General features: G+C 37.3%; 1 protein-coding gene across 3 annotated transcripts in view; it reads left to right on the top strand.

Annotated features, from left to right (window-relative positions):
- The window catches only part of pik3cb (phosphatidylinositol-4,5-bisphosphate 3-kinase, catalytic subunit beta), a 61,673-nt gene that overhangs the window by 5,222 nt on the left and 42,151 nt on the right, over positions 1 to 14,300 (top strand). For 2 of the 3 annotated variants that reach the window (XM_026282876.1, XM_026282874.1), the window contains exon 2: positions 11,811 to 11,874. The gene's annotated coding sequence lies outside the window, so the exon portion shown is untranslated. The remainder of the gene's footprint in view (positions 1 to 11,810; positions 11,875 to 14,300) is intronic. The other variant, XM_026282875.1, reaches the window with a different exon arrangement.

The raw sequence follows: 14,300 nt of genomic DNA on the forward strand, positions 1-14,300 counted from the left end.
TAACCAATTCATTCAAACGGCTGATTCATTCAGAAACAAAGAATTTGACTGTGTTAGTGAGGGATTCACTGCATCATTTATTCAACAGATTCATTCAAAAAGCTGATTCATTCAGTTAACACTGTCTATTGCTCAGAGATGCAAAACAGTGCTGTGATCTGTTTGGAGCTGTTTTCGTTTATGTCTAAAATTAAAGTCACTTATTGATTTACTGAACTTGTTTAAAATGATTATTAAATGTGTTCATGCAGCTGCAGAAAAACTGTACTTTTTGTGTGATATATATTATGTGAACTATGCCTATATTCAATTATATAAAAATAAAAACCATACAGAATAATTTTTAGATGGACAAAATGCATCTAAAAATATTGGGGGAAACAGAATGCGTTCCTGCAGGAAAAGTATGTGATCCAAGCTACTCAAAACATGAGAAATCTTTATTTTAAGCTTCAAGCTAATGTATTAGCATTATTATTTAATGTAATGGCTTGCCTGTCAGGTGCATTTAAAGATATGTGTGTGAGTCCTCGGTCCAATTTTTCTTTTTTGGTTAATGGGCATTTCCTTATCTGTAAATTTCACTTTTACGCAAGCCTTTCCATTTTTGCATAAATGCCCGTCCTGACGGACTGCGTTAAGTTTAAATCTTTACTGAAAGCGCACCAGTTCGGCGGGCACACGCATTAATCAGATGAACACAGAGAGGTGAGGTAGACAATATTCAGCGCAAAAACATAAAATTTGCTGAAATATCTGTTGTTTAACATTTATATTTAGGTTTAAAAATCGACATGCATTGCGAGTAATTTATGAGAGAAGGAGCTCTGAAGGGACAGCAGCCTGTAATTTTCTGAATATAAATATAAAACGCTTTACAGGAAAAAGAAACGACAGTAAGAAGAGACTGAGTGTTCCTGCAGAGCATTACTGTGATTTTATTCATCTTTATTATATTTATTGTTTTCATTTTTGATCTACAGATTTAAACTGTATTCATTGTATAGCCTACAGTGATTAACACATTTATTAAAACAAATGTAAGGTTTTTAAATAATTTTGAAAGGTTTGTACCTCTTTAAATTTTTTCATTACCAAAATAATTTTTTAGCTTTCTGTATTATATATTCTGTATTGACCCAAATTTTTTATGAGGTCGCAAATGTATTACTGATTCTTTTTGTACCTACTTATGCTATGATTTAATATGAGAATTTATTAAAAAAGAAATGTGTATTTTAAGAATACGTTTTATAACACATCAAGTTGGCTTGCCAATTTAAACATTCAAAAGAGTTTAAAGGCCCGTTTTTCGCGCTTTTTTGAAGGTTTGATTGTGTTTACAGTGTGCAATATAACGTGTTCATGTTTCGCGTTTCAAAAAACACAGTATTTTTCACACAATTCACCTATCTGTATACCGCTGTTTTCACTGTCACAAAAACAGGCTGATGACTTCTAGGGCTGAAACGATTCCTCGAGTTACTCGAGTTACTCGATTACAAAAATTCCTCGAGGCAAAAACTCTGCCTCGAAGCCTCGTTAAATTCCTATGACGCGCACTATACGCGCGGCGCAGGGATTTGATTGTGTCACACGGACCGTTTATTCACACGGACCTTTTGAATTTAGTTGGCGCGATGGCGGAGAATAGATCTATAAATAAACGGCAGAAATTGTCTAAAGTGTGGGATCATTACACACTTAATAAAGAAGAGAACAAGGTGCAGTGTCTCTACTGCAAAATAGAGCTGGCATACCACTACAGCACATCTTCCATGATTCAGCATCTGAACAGAAGACATCCACTCTATGCTGTTTCACCAAGCATCGCCGAAACAAGGTAAATTAACGTAGTCTAAGCCTATTGATGTTCGCTGATTTTAATCCCATACTGCATTTGTAGCGATGTCGTGATGCGGTTTGACTAGATATGATGTTTAACTTTGATGACGTTTTAAAGTAGTAAACGTAACTATCACGTTCAATTGCAAGAGAGTATAGCCTAAAAAAAGAACCCCTTCACACACACACACACGTACATTTTGATGTTTGTTTTGAGATTACAGCTTATTATTTATAATTGTTTATAATTGTTTTATTTACATAATTTTTTTTTTATACATTTTATACATTGTGTACCTGTTTGGCTTGATATTTTATATTCATTTTTTGTTCTCAGGTTAACTAAACTAAATTTGCAGAAGGTGCAATCCTTTTTTTGTAATGTTGTGTATTAAGAAGACAAAAAACTAAGTTTATATTCATATTAGTTTTACAATACATGTTATACATGTTACAGTAAGTTCACTTAACTGTACATTGTTCTATAATTGTTGGCAATGCCAACTTGGCACTTAACTTTTGGAGCCAAACTTTTGGACTTGGAAATAAATACCTCTGTTGAGAAATAAAAGCCAAATGCTTGTTCATTTTACAGCCACATCATTTTTGTTATGCATTATTTGTTTTGGTTGTTCAAAAACACACACAAATCGTTTTATCCGATTACTCGATTAATCGATCGATTAAGTGCTAGATTAATCGATTACAAAAAGAATCGATAGCTGCAGCCCTAATGACTTCCTTGTTCTATAAAGTCCCTCCTTAAGAAAAACGTGACGAGTTCTGATTGGGCCAGCGGTTCCTGTGTTGTGATTCGACACCAGCTTAGAGCAGGCTGACCTCCTGGTAACGCGATTGGACTAGAACGCACATGCTGGACATGTACTTATAGTCACAGGAGCGTTTTTACTGACTGAACGTTGCATTCGTTTTGTTGCACAGCCCTAACATCTAGTTAACAAAACTACAGCATTGCTCTTTGTGTAATAAGTTACAGAAACTGTTAAACGCACCAACTTAAATAATAAAATACACTTACCGGTTGTGGTCCATAAACAACGCCTTCTCCAGTCAAAGAGGGAACTGCTCCATCTTTCAAGAATAATCTTTTTGCGAATCCGGCATTAAACTGATAGAGATTGAGGATTTTGTCCTCAGCAAGCTGTCCTCAACTAAATTTGCTGCACATACTTTTACATGTGGATTATAATTTTCGGGAACCGAGTTAAACATAAATTGTAAGCATTAATCTCCAAGTACAGTGTCCCTGGGAAGCCCAAACAAAGGTTATTGGAGTCAGAGATGAAAATGACAGCGTTTCGACGACATGTCGAACACAAACGCAGCTCTTCCTTCTTCTCCGTCGGAGCACAACAAGACCATGCCCCTTTATGTGTATTCATGTAGGCGGAGGTTAGTCAAAAAACAGTTTTAGTGACGTCATTACTGCAGGAACTAGAGGGATGTTCGTTGTAGGCGAATTCTGTTAAATAAAATATCTCACTTGGCGTTGAACTTTGAGCTTTAGAATTTTACAGATATTATTTATACTCTAACAACAACATTACACACTAACTAAAGTTTAAAACATGGGATCACAAAGAAGGGGACCTTTAAAGCATTCAACACAAGATGCGGGTAAGCTGAATTGAGTAGCTGGTTACTCGAGCAATGTGTTTGGTGCGCACGAGAGAGCCGCTTCTCACGGACAGCAACACTAAACCGAGCTCTCCTTCAGGACGTTCGCGTCCTCTTCCACCTGAATGAACAAATACAAAATCGTCTCTTAAAGTGACCACGCCTAATTTACTAGCTCTGCTGTCGGTGTCTTTAATGTATGAAAATTAATGCAAATCACTCACTGCTCTTGACTGAATTACTTTGTAGTTTTAACTAGAATTTATCCACAGTCAATCTATAGACTGTAAAAAAAATATGGACATAGTGTCAATGACGTCACCCATAGACTCCGCAATAGCGCTTTTGAAACCTAAAATGTGCAGAGCGGACAGATGCCATCTTGGCAGCGCGTCACCGCTTAACTCACCCGGATAATCAAAAATGGGCAAAAAGGCGGGAGCTGATTGCTGAAGCCACGCCCACCTAGCGCGACTGCATTGTCAGCAGTGGCAATCCACCTGTCAATCAAGTGGCCACGCCCTTAATTATGCAGAACTTTAAGTCTTAATATAATTTAAACGGATGAGTTATAAAAAATTCACCCCCTTCACACTTGTCATGAAGGGCAAAAATAGCAATATAGAACAAAATCATTTTTTGAACCAGGCTGTAAACATTTTCTGCTGTAAAGTTGGGCATTTTAACATGGGGAGTCTATGGGACTGACTCTCTTCTGCGGCCAGCCTCAAGCGGCCAGTTGATGAATTGCTGTTTGTCACTTCCTTATTGGCTTCACGAGAGAGAGCGCAAGGTTGACGCTCGAGTAAATCCAAAAATCAGATAGAATTGATTATATTGTTTTACTAGTGGGTGCAGGACACTAGTTCATTTATGTAAGCGAGTATAGCAAAATACAGAGAACTGTGAAATATTATACCCAAAAACTCTTCATACTGTAGACTACCAGTGAAATTGATAAAAAAAGAAAAAAGAAACATGTATTAGGGACCTGACCATGTTTTGCTTAAGTGTTTCTTTTTTTAATTGCTAATGCAACCTTTTCACACCACAGAATGAACAAAATTAAGCATTGCTTGCTTGGTAACTGTTCAACAAGTATTGATTGTTGTGTAAATATTGCCATAATGACAGTTGTCTGAAGTTTTGGTTGATTCCATTACATATCTTTCTATCAAAGTTATCTGACATTATCAAGATGAATTTGTTCTGACACAGTTTAACCCTGAGTTATTGTCACATTTTATTACCAATTGCTAAACTACAGCAAATAAACTGTGATAATGTGAGAAATGTTGAAGGTGTCTGAATACATTTTGGTTTGACTGTGTATTTTATTTTACAGTGAAGACTATGCAGTGCTATTTTAAATTAACAAAGACAAACTTAAAAAAACGTAAACATTGTGAAAATGGCACAAATAAATAAATAGAATGAACATACAGTACAAATTAAACAATTTCAGACAGTGCCCACTGTACAACCTGCACCAGGGCCCCTCTAACCCCAGCTACGGCCCTGGGTTAAGGTACCAATGCACTCACTATGTGTACTGTAAGAAATAGAACAAGAAGGCATGTGGTTTAAAAGATGGCAAGTAAAATAAAAAGCACATCTGTATGCAATACAGTTTCATTATTGTTCATTATTATCCAGAGCGGCTTACTATAAATAATTTGTGCGATCAAATCATGTTTTGTGCCAGTAACTGAAAAAGGTTAGCAGCGCAAGTGCCACCAGTGGAAAACGTTAGTGTAGTTCCCTGATCTATGCCAGTAAGCATGCAAGCTGCTATCAAAGGCAAAGGAATAGTAGTTAGTTGTTTCAGTTTTTTATTTGTCCAAAAATTACAATTACATAAATTGTTAAGCACTGTATGTTTTCATAGCATTCAGTTTTAACACATTTAGCACATGTATTTTAAGGACATTGGGCAGAATGTGGGATAGTGTGTTTTTGTCAGTAAAATTAAAATAAAGAAAATAGGGGTTTTTAATCGATTAATCAAAAAATAATTGGCAAACTAATCGATTATCAAAATAATCACTAGTTGCAGCCCTAGTTTTGACCATGGGCTATCAAGCTTCAAAATGGGGAAGCTTACCATAAAAAAGAGTCAGATATGATGCTCTATATGCCAAGCCTTTCGAAGCCATACTATAGCTTTGTGTAAGAAATTACAGTGAAATTGAAATTGACTCAGATTTTTTCATTCAGTGGACTGTTTCCATTGCAGCTAGCACACAAATGGGAAAAAGATATGACATTTAAAATGGTGTGGCTATTTGTACTGAGCTATAATTGAAGTAGGAAGTGTAATGTAAAGGGCAATGTTACAGCTACACTACTGTCATTGTGTTTTATAAAGTTGCGGCCAGGCATGATATTGTACACATCTTTTTAGCCAGTGTTAACTGTTTTGTCAAAATTAATTTGAGGTCATAATCACAAATATAATGCATGAAAACTTTATTTTCTCCGTGTTTAGAGAGACTTTACAGTTATTATTACACAAGCAGCCACCTCTGAGATTATCATTATTTTCTGTAATTTATAATGATGTAAATGGAAAACGTTAATTATTATCATTATTATGAACAAAGTCAATTGACCTGAATGACGCTACCTTTGCTACGCTATAGGCTATTTCTAAGTTATCAGCGTGAAGCATGTAAAGTCAAGTCACCTTTATTTATATAGTGCTTTTAAGATTACAGATTGTGTCAAAGAACTTTACAGTATTAAATAGGAAAATAATGTGTCAATAATGCATAATTACAATATTAAACATTTCATTATTGAATTCTGTGATGTCATCATCTAGCTTACTTCAGTTTAAATAGTAGGTAAAAAGGTAAAGGTATGTCTTCTTTCGTAATGAAAATTAGATTCTTGCCTTTACTTGCATTGCATCACATGGTTTGCATCCGGTGCAGACACCGTGTGAGCGATCAGTGTTGAAGCATTAATATTTATACATTACTTCCTGTTCAATCATGCTCCAATGATAAATGCTTCCTGAAGTTTTTCATGTAACTTGTTCTTACCCAGAGAGTTATTTTTTCTGGTTGATAAGGTTTAGGGTTGTGTGTGTGCGTGTGTCAAAAGTGTTGTGGGAAGGGGGGTGTAGTTCTATGCGGAATCTGGATTCCTAACATTCCAGTGTGAGAATGGGAGGAAGATCAGGACAGATGAGGAAAAGAGAGGAATACCTCCGTGTTGAAAGGCCGTAAGGCTTGTACCTCTTACTGTGCCTCTCTCTGTTTGCTCTGTGATAAGGACACAGTGGTTGGTGTGTGTTCATGTGTATACGAATGAAGAATGGTTATGCTCTCCCGTCTGAGTTTGTACGTAAGCAGTGGTGATCGAAGCATCTTGTATACGTCACTGCTTTGTGCTTTGTGTGTTTGGTTCTGCTAGCATTGTTCCCTTAGTTGTTTGTGCCTACTTAAGCATATTTTGGGGACAAATTTGTACCATAAAGAGAGCTAAACATGGCAAAACCTACCAAAAACTCCTTTAGAGGAAGTCCTTATTTGTAAAAATGTATAAAAATAAGATATGCAATGTTAGATTAAATTGTTATAAATTAAGAAAGTTTTCTAATTTGGTTAGGATGTGGGTAAGGGTTAGGTTGTAGCTAGCTGTGTGCAAAAACAATCATCCTAGTTTTATTTAGATAAAAGAATACCCTCTGTGTGTGCTCGCTTTTTATAGAGAAAGCAAGAGAGACTAACCATTTCCCCCACTAAAAACAGATCAAGCCTTTCTGGGCCAGCATTTGACATCCACTTCTCTAGTTACAAAAAGTACTATGCTGCTGCTATTGTACAGCGGGGGACAGATATAGTTAAACTGTGTGGTTTTTATATACTATGAAGAGATTGTAAGAGATTGCAGTATTAAAATATCACTGTAGTTTCATGGTATTTCAAATAATGACAACAAGGAAGTATAGTACTTGAAGCACTCAATGTACATCAAAGAATACTATGGTTTTATTATAAAAAATTTTTATAGAATTGCAAGCTTGAGCACATGCTTTAAAAACCTACTAATGTTATCCTTAGTAAAACACTGTTTGTGAATGCAAAACAGAATTCAGAGAATAACCATATGTTTTCAGTAGGGATAAAATATGATGCATACATTTTCTTTCACCATTGCATTAATTAAATTGCCAAAATGTACTTTTTACCATTTTCAAATGAATAAAATAACACAAAACAACTATCAATTACAAAAAAAAAAAAAATTACAAGTATTTACTTGCAGAAGAGAACTAGAATATATTATAGAAACCAAACTGAACACAGTGTGAATTAGGGCTGGGCAATATATCTAACGATATGATCATGCGCACCTAGTCAGTAAATCCGTTTCTGTGATTAACGTTAAATCACATCACCTGCTTTCAAATGGAGTAACATTTAATAGAAAGAGCTGTAGATCACTGACAAGATATTGTCATTGATCTACGTGATCTGTTATCATTAATATTCTTACTTTTTCATTTTATTTTACAGAACGAGAATAAAATTACAATACTATCATTTATGAATGTTGATTGAGTTTGGTGTTTTTTCTCAGCTTTTATTTTGGCAGAAACCCGCAGAAAGATCTCATCCTTTTTGTTGACAACAGCATGCATATTTATAAATGATTCTCATTACCAATTTGGGAAGATGTTTGTCGCACATATCACTTCACGAGTTCACCCTTACATCTAATCTGAAGGCGAATAGTAGGCATATTTTGGCATGCTGTCCTGGGGGAGGGGTCCGGGCCCGGAGTGTAGCCCGAACCCAAATAACTCCCCCTATCCCCAATTTGGGATAAATAGATTAGAAGTGAGGAGTTGGGGTGGAGGAGCGATGCCGAAAAACTGTTGTGGGACAGGAGGTAGGAAGACTGGATATATATACGCTTGTGTGCTATTTAAGATGATTAGCTAAACGAGATGCACCCGTGCCAAATTGGATGATTATCTGATCGTGCTTCTCCCGAACTTTAATAAAACCACATATCTTCACATGCCTTTAAAAAAATACGCAAAAATGTTATTGAGCAACTGACGGTGAGTGACAGATTTTCCTTGCGTTTTGGACTTTGAACCCTGATGCCGCAAGTGCTTTAGAAAATATAGCATTCTGCAGTTTATTCACTAATCGTTTGAGGTCATTTTCGCGAATATTTGGCCGTTTCGCTTATTCAGCCAAACACCAAAAGAAAATTTTCAGCCATATAATTTTGGTTGTCGAATATTTGGTGCATTCCTTATCCTGAGGTTAATATCAAAAATATGCTGATTAACGTAAAATCTAACAGAACACAGATAAAATATTGCTTTAGAATAAATTTTACACCACCAGAAATTTCGGTTATGTGGTGCTTTTGTGGGGTTATTTTGTATAGGATATTGTCTGCTGACATGAAAAGCTTGCCGTACATCTCAATAATAAATAGCATTTCTGACAGCTATATTATACGTACATACAATAATTGAAGCTTTTATTTAAAGTTTTGGTCTTAAATTTCATATTAGTAGGGGTGCTCCGATCATGATCGGCCGATCGTTAATGCGCATCTCGTCAGTAAAGCCGGTTTTCTAATCAGCGGTTAATTCCATCAGGTGCGTGATTTCACATAGAGCAGCTGTTACTACACAGAGCCGTTGTTAACTGAGAAGATGGGCCAATAAACGCTGAAAATTAACGTGATTTGCGCATCTTCTCTATTAACAACGGCTCTGTGTAGTAACAGCTGCTCTATGTGAAATCACGCACCTGATGGAATTAACCGCTGATTAGAAAACCGGCTTTACTGAGGAGATACGCATAACGATCGGCCGATCGTGATCGGAGCACCTCTACATATTAGTTGCTATAAAAAGGTCTTAAAAGTCGACACCCTGTTGTAATCCAATGGTCATGGGTTCGAGACTCAGGTCCAGCAGGGATTGTAGGCTAGGGGAGGGAATAACCTGCGCTCTCTTCCACCCTCAATACCACAACTGAGGGGGGTGAATAAAGTCCCCCTGTAGCAAATCCAAGTGTTTTATGTAGGATAAATATCCAGATTTCAAACGTTATAAACACTTTTTTTTCTAACATCTCTGCCCATGCTATATTTTGGGTGGGGACACACACAGTTTGTGTGTTGTCTGTTTGGGAAGAGAGAGCCTTCACTAACTTTTCTTGCTGTGCCAGCCCCGCTTTCACTGAGGTGAAGCAGTGGCTAAGCTTGTGGGTTTCGCATATGGGTCTGGTGGAGGGAATGTAGACAGGCAAGTCCCTATCTTCTTCCTTAACCACCAGATCTAGTGCCCACTCTCGTGCAAACTCTCTGCTGCAGCAATTTTTCTCAGAGGAGGTTGATATTGTTTGTGTTACCAAGTGGCTCGCGGGCTGCCAAGGCAAAATGTGTATAAATGACATCATTTTTTTTTGTTTTTGATGTGAATGTCTGTACGCCTTTCCCCTCGATCACTTTGCTCCCGGGAGTTCTGGAGCGGGTGCGCCGGGACAGGGTTCGTCTAATGCTAGAAGCCCCATTCTGGCTGGGCCCAGTATGGTTTTCAGATCTGTTTTCTCTCCTCGATGGCAATCCATGGGAGATTCCCCTCAGGAGGGATCTCCTCTCTCAGATGGAGGGTACGATCATCCAGCCCAGCCCAGAGCTGTGGGTAGCTCATAGCTTTCGGTCTCTCAACCGAGGTTGTTGAGACCATCCTCCAATTCAGAGCTCCCTTTATGAGGAAACTGTAGGAAACTGGAGGAAACCCGTCTCCATGGCCATTCAGTTGGAAGACACCACCTAGTAACACGTTTCATCCTCGGTGCGCTGAGGCCGAGGCCTCCGGCCAGATAAGCTTTTGCAAAGTGGTGGATCAGGATGCTATTCCATAGCCTCGAGTCCTCTGATCTCCCTTCTCCTTTGGGGGTCAAGGCTCACTCCTCCAGAAGTTGGCCTACATGGTGGTGCCTACTTTAGCCACTCCTGGCTCCATTTTCTTTCGTCTTAGTCATGCTCTTCCACACTAGGCAGGAATTTGCAAGTGTGGTAGCATGGGCATACTCATTCCCAAAGCGTTCTTCAACACAGCTCGAGTTCCTGAAGAGGAACGTCTTGGGTTATGCATGTAACCATGGTTCCTTTAGGGAATGAGATGGTGTGTCGTGGCCATACTTCCTGCATCCATGTCAGTGCTTGCTTCATTCCCAGAAACTGACTCAGGTTCCATGTTGTGTGCTTTTATAGCTTCCTGGTCGCTACATCAACCACCTATGATGTCTCGCCCTTCCATTGGACTGATTACACATGTGATTCAGAGCGTGGTCTCGCTGAAGGTGTTCTCTCGAGGAACCATGGTTACATGCGTAACCCGAGACGTTCTCTGTCAAAAATGGCAGTGTGATCGCTAAGTGGACCAGGACCAATGTATAATTTTCCTTTTTGATCATGCTTGGTTTGCACTTCATCAGATAGTTTCGATCATGTCTATGTCTAAATGGCTGATTAGATATTTGCATTAATGAACAGTTGAGCAAATGTGCCTTATAAAGTGTTGAGTGTTAAACCCCTTTCACACTGCGATTCCGGAAAATACACAGGTAATGTCAATTGTTTCCAGGATGAAAGATTTTGCCCCTTTCACACTGCTAGTGATTACCCAGAATATCTGTGTGCATTCACACACAACCTGTAAAGGTCCCATAAAGACACGTGACATCAGGATGTTATGTGTAATGTATGAGTCGAAAACGCTAGGCACGTTAAGTTTCACTTAGGCTGGTGAACGATCTTAGCTTCAGCATGGTAAGTGAGGAACTAACCGATCTCTGCTTTATTCCAGCTTCCTTTTTTTTTCTTTCTTTTTTTTTCGCAAACGCTGATCTGTCTTCAATGGTAAAAGAGTCACGCTATAACGTGCATCATCAATACAACACACACTTTACGGCATTAGTTCTGGCTTTTGTTCACATACAGCTCAATCTGGGACTGAACCCGGCAATGTTACTAGGTCCCCAAACCCGGGATCGATCCCGGAATCAATCCCAGGATGTGTTTGCATTCACACAGAAGGTGACCCAACAATGTTCCGGCAACTTTTGGGTCTAACGTGCAGTGTTAAAGGGGCTTTAGTAAACTTTTTTTTTTTTTTGGCAAATATTGATACAGTCAAACTATCCAGAATAACCAGGGGTGCTGCTATACTATGAACTATTAGTTCGGAGTTGCCGTCTTCGCTGATATGGGGACACTCACTGTCCTTCTGACTCATTTCAGATATTCTCATCCGAATCCTCTCTGTGTCTTTCTGTTAGATGCAGCATCCTCTTCATCCCATCATGGAGCTGGCTGAGAAATAAGAGACTGCAGAGACAGCAGGTGAGTGTGTGTGTGTGTGTGTGTGTGTGTGTGCATGCATGCACTGACATGCTAGAATACAAAGAGTCCACTGTAAGCAGTTGGAACAGGTAGAAAAAAGTTAAGGGCACTTTGGTGCTTGTGCACTCTGGGCATTACTGACTTGTGTGATTTTTAGTGCAAGTAGGACAGAATATGAGGTGCAAGCTCTCCCAGTTCCACATTAGCTATTCCCATGGAGGAGATTCATCCCCAGATTTTTCATGTCTGCAGGTTTTGATCCAAAATAGTCTGTTTTTGCGCTACCCATTATTCCTTCTAACGTGCTACTCTACAGCATAATGCTTGCACCACCTTGCTTCATCTTGTATATGATTTGGTTAATGACCAACTTTTTTTTTGTGCCATAGCTTTGAAAATTGTGGCCCAAAAATGTTTAGTTTCATTAGCCCATAAAAAAAAAAAAAAAAATGTACACATGGTTTTGGCAAAATGTAGGTGGGCTCAGATGATTTCGACAGGTGCCCTGTTCTTTGGAAGGTTATTGTGATGTCTTGTTATCCTGTTCCACTTGTTGTTGATGGCCTTAATGGTATTCCATAGCATGTCAAATGTTTTGGAAATACTTTTGTACCCTTCTCCTCTTTTGTACCCTTCTCCCAACAAATCCTTGTAAGCTCTTTGCAGGACATGGCTTCAGAAATCATGTGCAACCAAGATGTTGATAGAAAATCCTATAGAAGCATCTAATTTTATTTTTACTTGGCATCACTTAAATGATGAAGATGAAAATTATGATTTTTTTTTTTATTATTATTATTATTATTATTATTTTTACACAGATTAAAGTGCAAAATAATTATAAAGACCAATAGGTATCAATTTACAATATAATCTCATTAGTTAACCTTAGTTAATGCATTAAAATTCACAATGAGCAATAGCTACATTTGAAATTTTATTTTTACAGTGCACCAGACTTTTATTTTGATTGCGCTGAGAACGGCAGCATCAGAGCACACAGTGCTTACACTCTCTCTCTTGTTCGTCGTTGTCATTAACAGTTCTGTTTAATATTGATCGAAGTCTGTCTAATAATCAGATAGAATGGTTAAACAAAGGAATTTATGTATACAGAAAGTATTATAAGGATTGCCTTTAGGATATTAGACTTATTAGCAATAGAAAGGCAAAGATTATAATATTTTCTCGTTTGCCATCAGTATGAAGCAAATATTCATTTCTATCATTTTAACAATCTTTGAATGACTAATGATGATTTAATTTCACAAATCTTGCAAAGTTTAAACATTAAACTCATCAATTCAAATTATGCTGTGCTTTATACATTTGTCCACTGTCATATTCATGTCATTTTCACAGTGTGCTGTATGTAAAATGAGGGTTACCCTGGCTTTATTAGAAAGTGTTATTCCCAATGCACACAAACTTCCCAGAATACTGAGTGCCCCGTTGATTACAGTATTTATTTCCTTTTTATTATATTTTTATGAAATATTTATTTATTTGTGTAAAATACCTTGTCATCTAAAGTATAAGTATGTTTATTTAACACATTTTTAAATCCATTGTCAAATTATTAAAAATGTGTTAAATAATAATAATATATATATATATATATTTAATTATATCGGCTATTGGCCCCTCAGCTTTCCAAGATATCGGCATTGGCTGTCAAAAAACACATTGGACGACCACTAGTTACTTCATATGGCCATGGTATTTACTTTGCTGTTAGGTATTGTTGCCATATTTCGATTTGTTTCGTAAGTGCTTATACCTACATAAGACTAACTAGCGTTTTACCTCAAGCAAAAGGGAGCTACAATATTTTCAGCACAAACAATTTGCCTTTGAACTACTGTACATAATCTATAAACATAATCATTTGACAGCACTGGACAATAAACACTGCACAAACACTTATTTTGCTTAACCAATTTAGTCCAGGCAAAAGGTTACAGTGAATAATCTACTTCCAGAAACAAAGACCCAAATATATTTGGTTATGACCAAACCTTCTGCTCATAATAAATCCAGAAAACCTTGTTAAAATTGCAGCTTTTTGAGATGTAAAATATGAATCTAAGTAAAATCATGTCAGGTCTTTTTCCACCTGTAATGTAATATTAAAAGAAAAAAGATTAAAAGATTTCACATTTACATGACAACTTTTCTAAAATGATTTGCGTTTACACAAATGCTATATCATAAATCCCAGGCCAGAAGTTGGCACTGTCAACTTGTTAGTAAACAGTACCTGAAGGGAAGTGATGATTATATGTTGTATATGATGTGTCTCTGCTGTTTGTTGTAGTATTTGTAATGTAAATCCACACTTTGCTAAATAAACATTTAGCAAACTCTTGAGCAGCAACAACAGTGCTATGTACTCCATCACTGTTGTGTATGTTTGTTCACGCTTG

Source organism: Carassius auratus, chromosome 15 (genome assembly GCF_003368295.1).
Source record: "Carassius auratus strain Wakin chromosome 15, ASM336829v1, whole genome shotgun sequence".
Classification (NCBI taxonomy): Eukaryota; Metazoa; Chordata; class Actinopteri; order Cypriniformes; family Cyprinidae; genus Carassius; species Carassius auratus.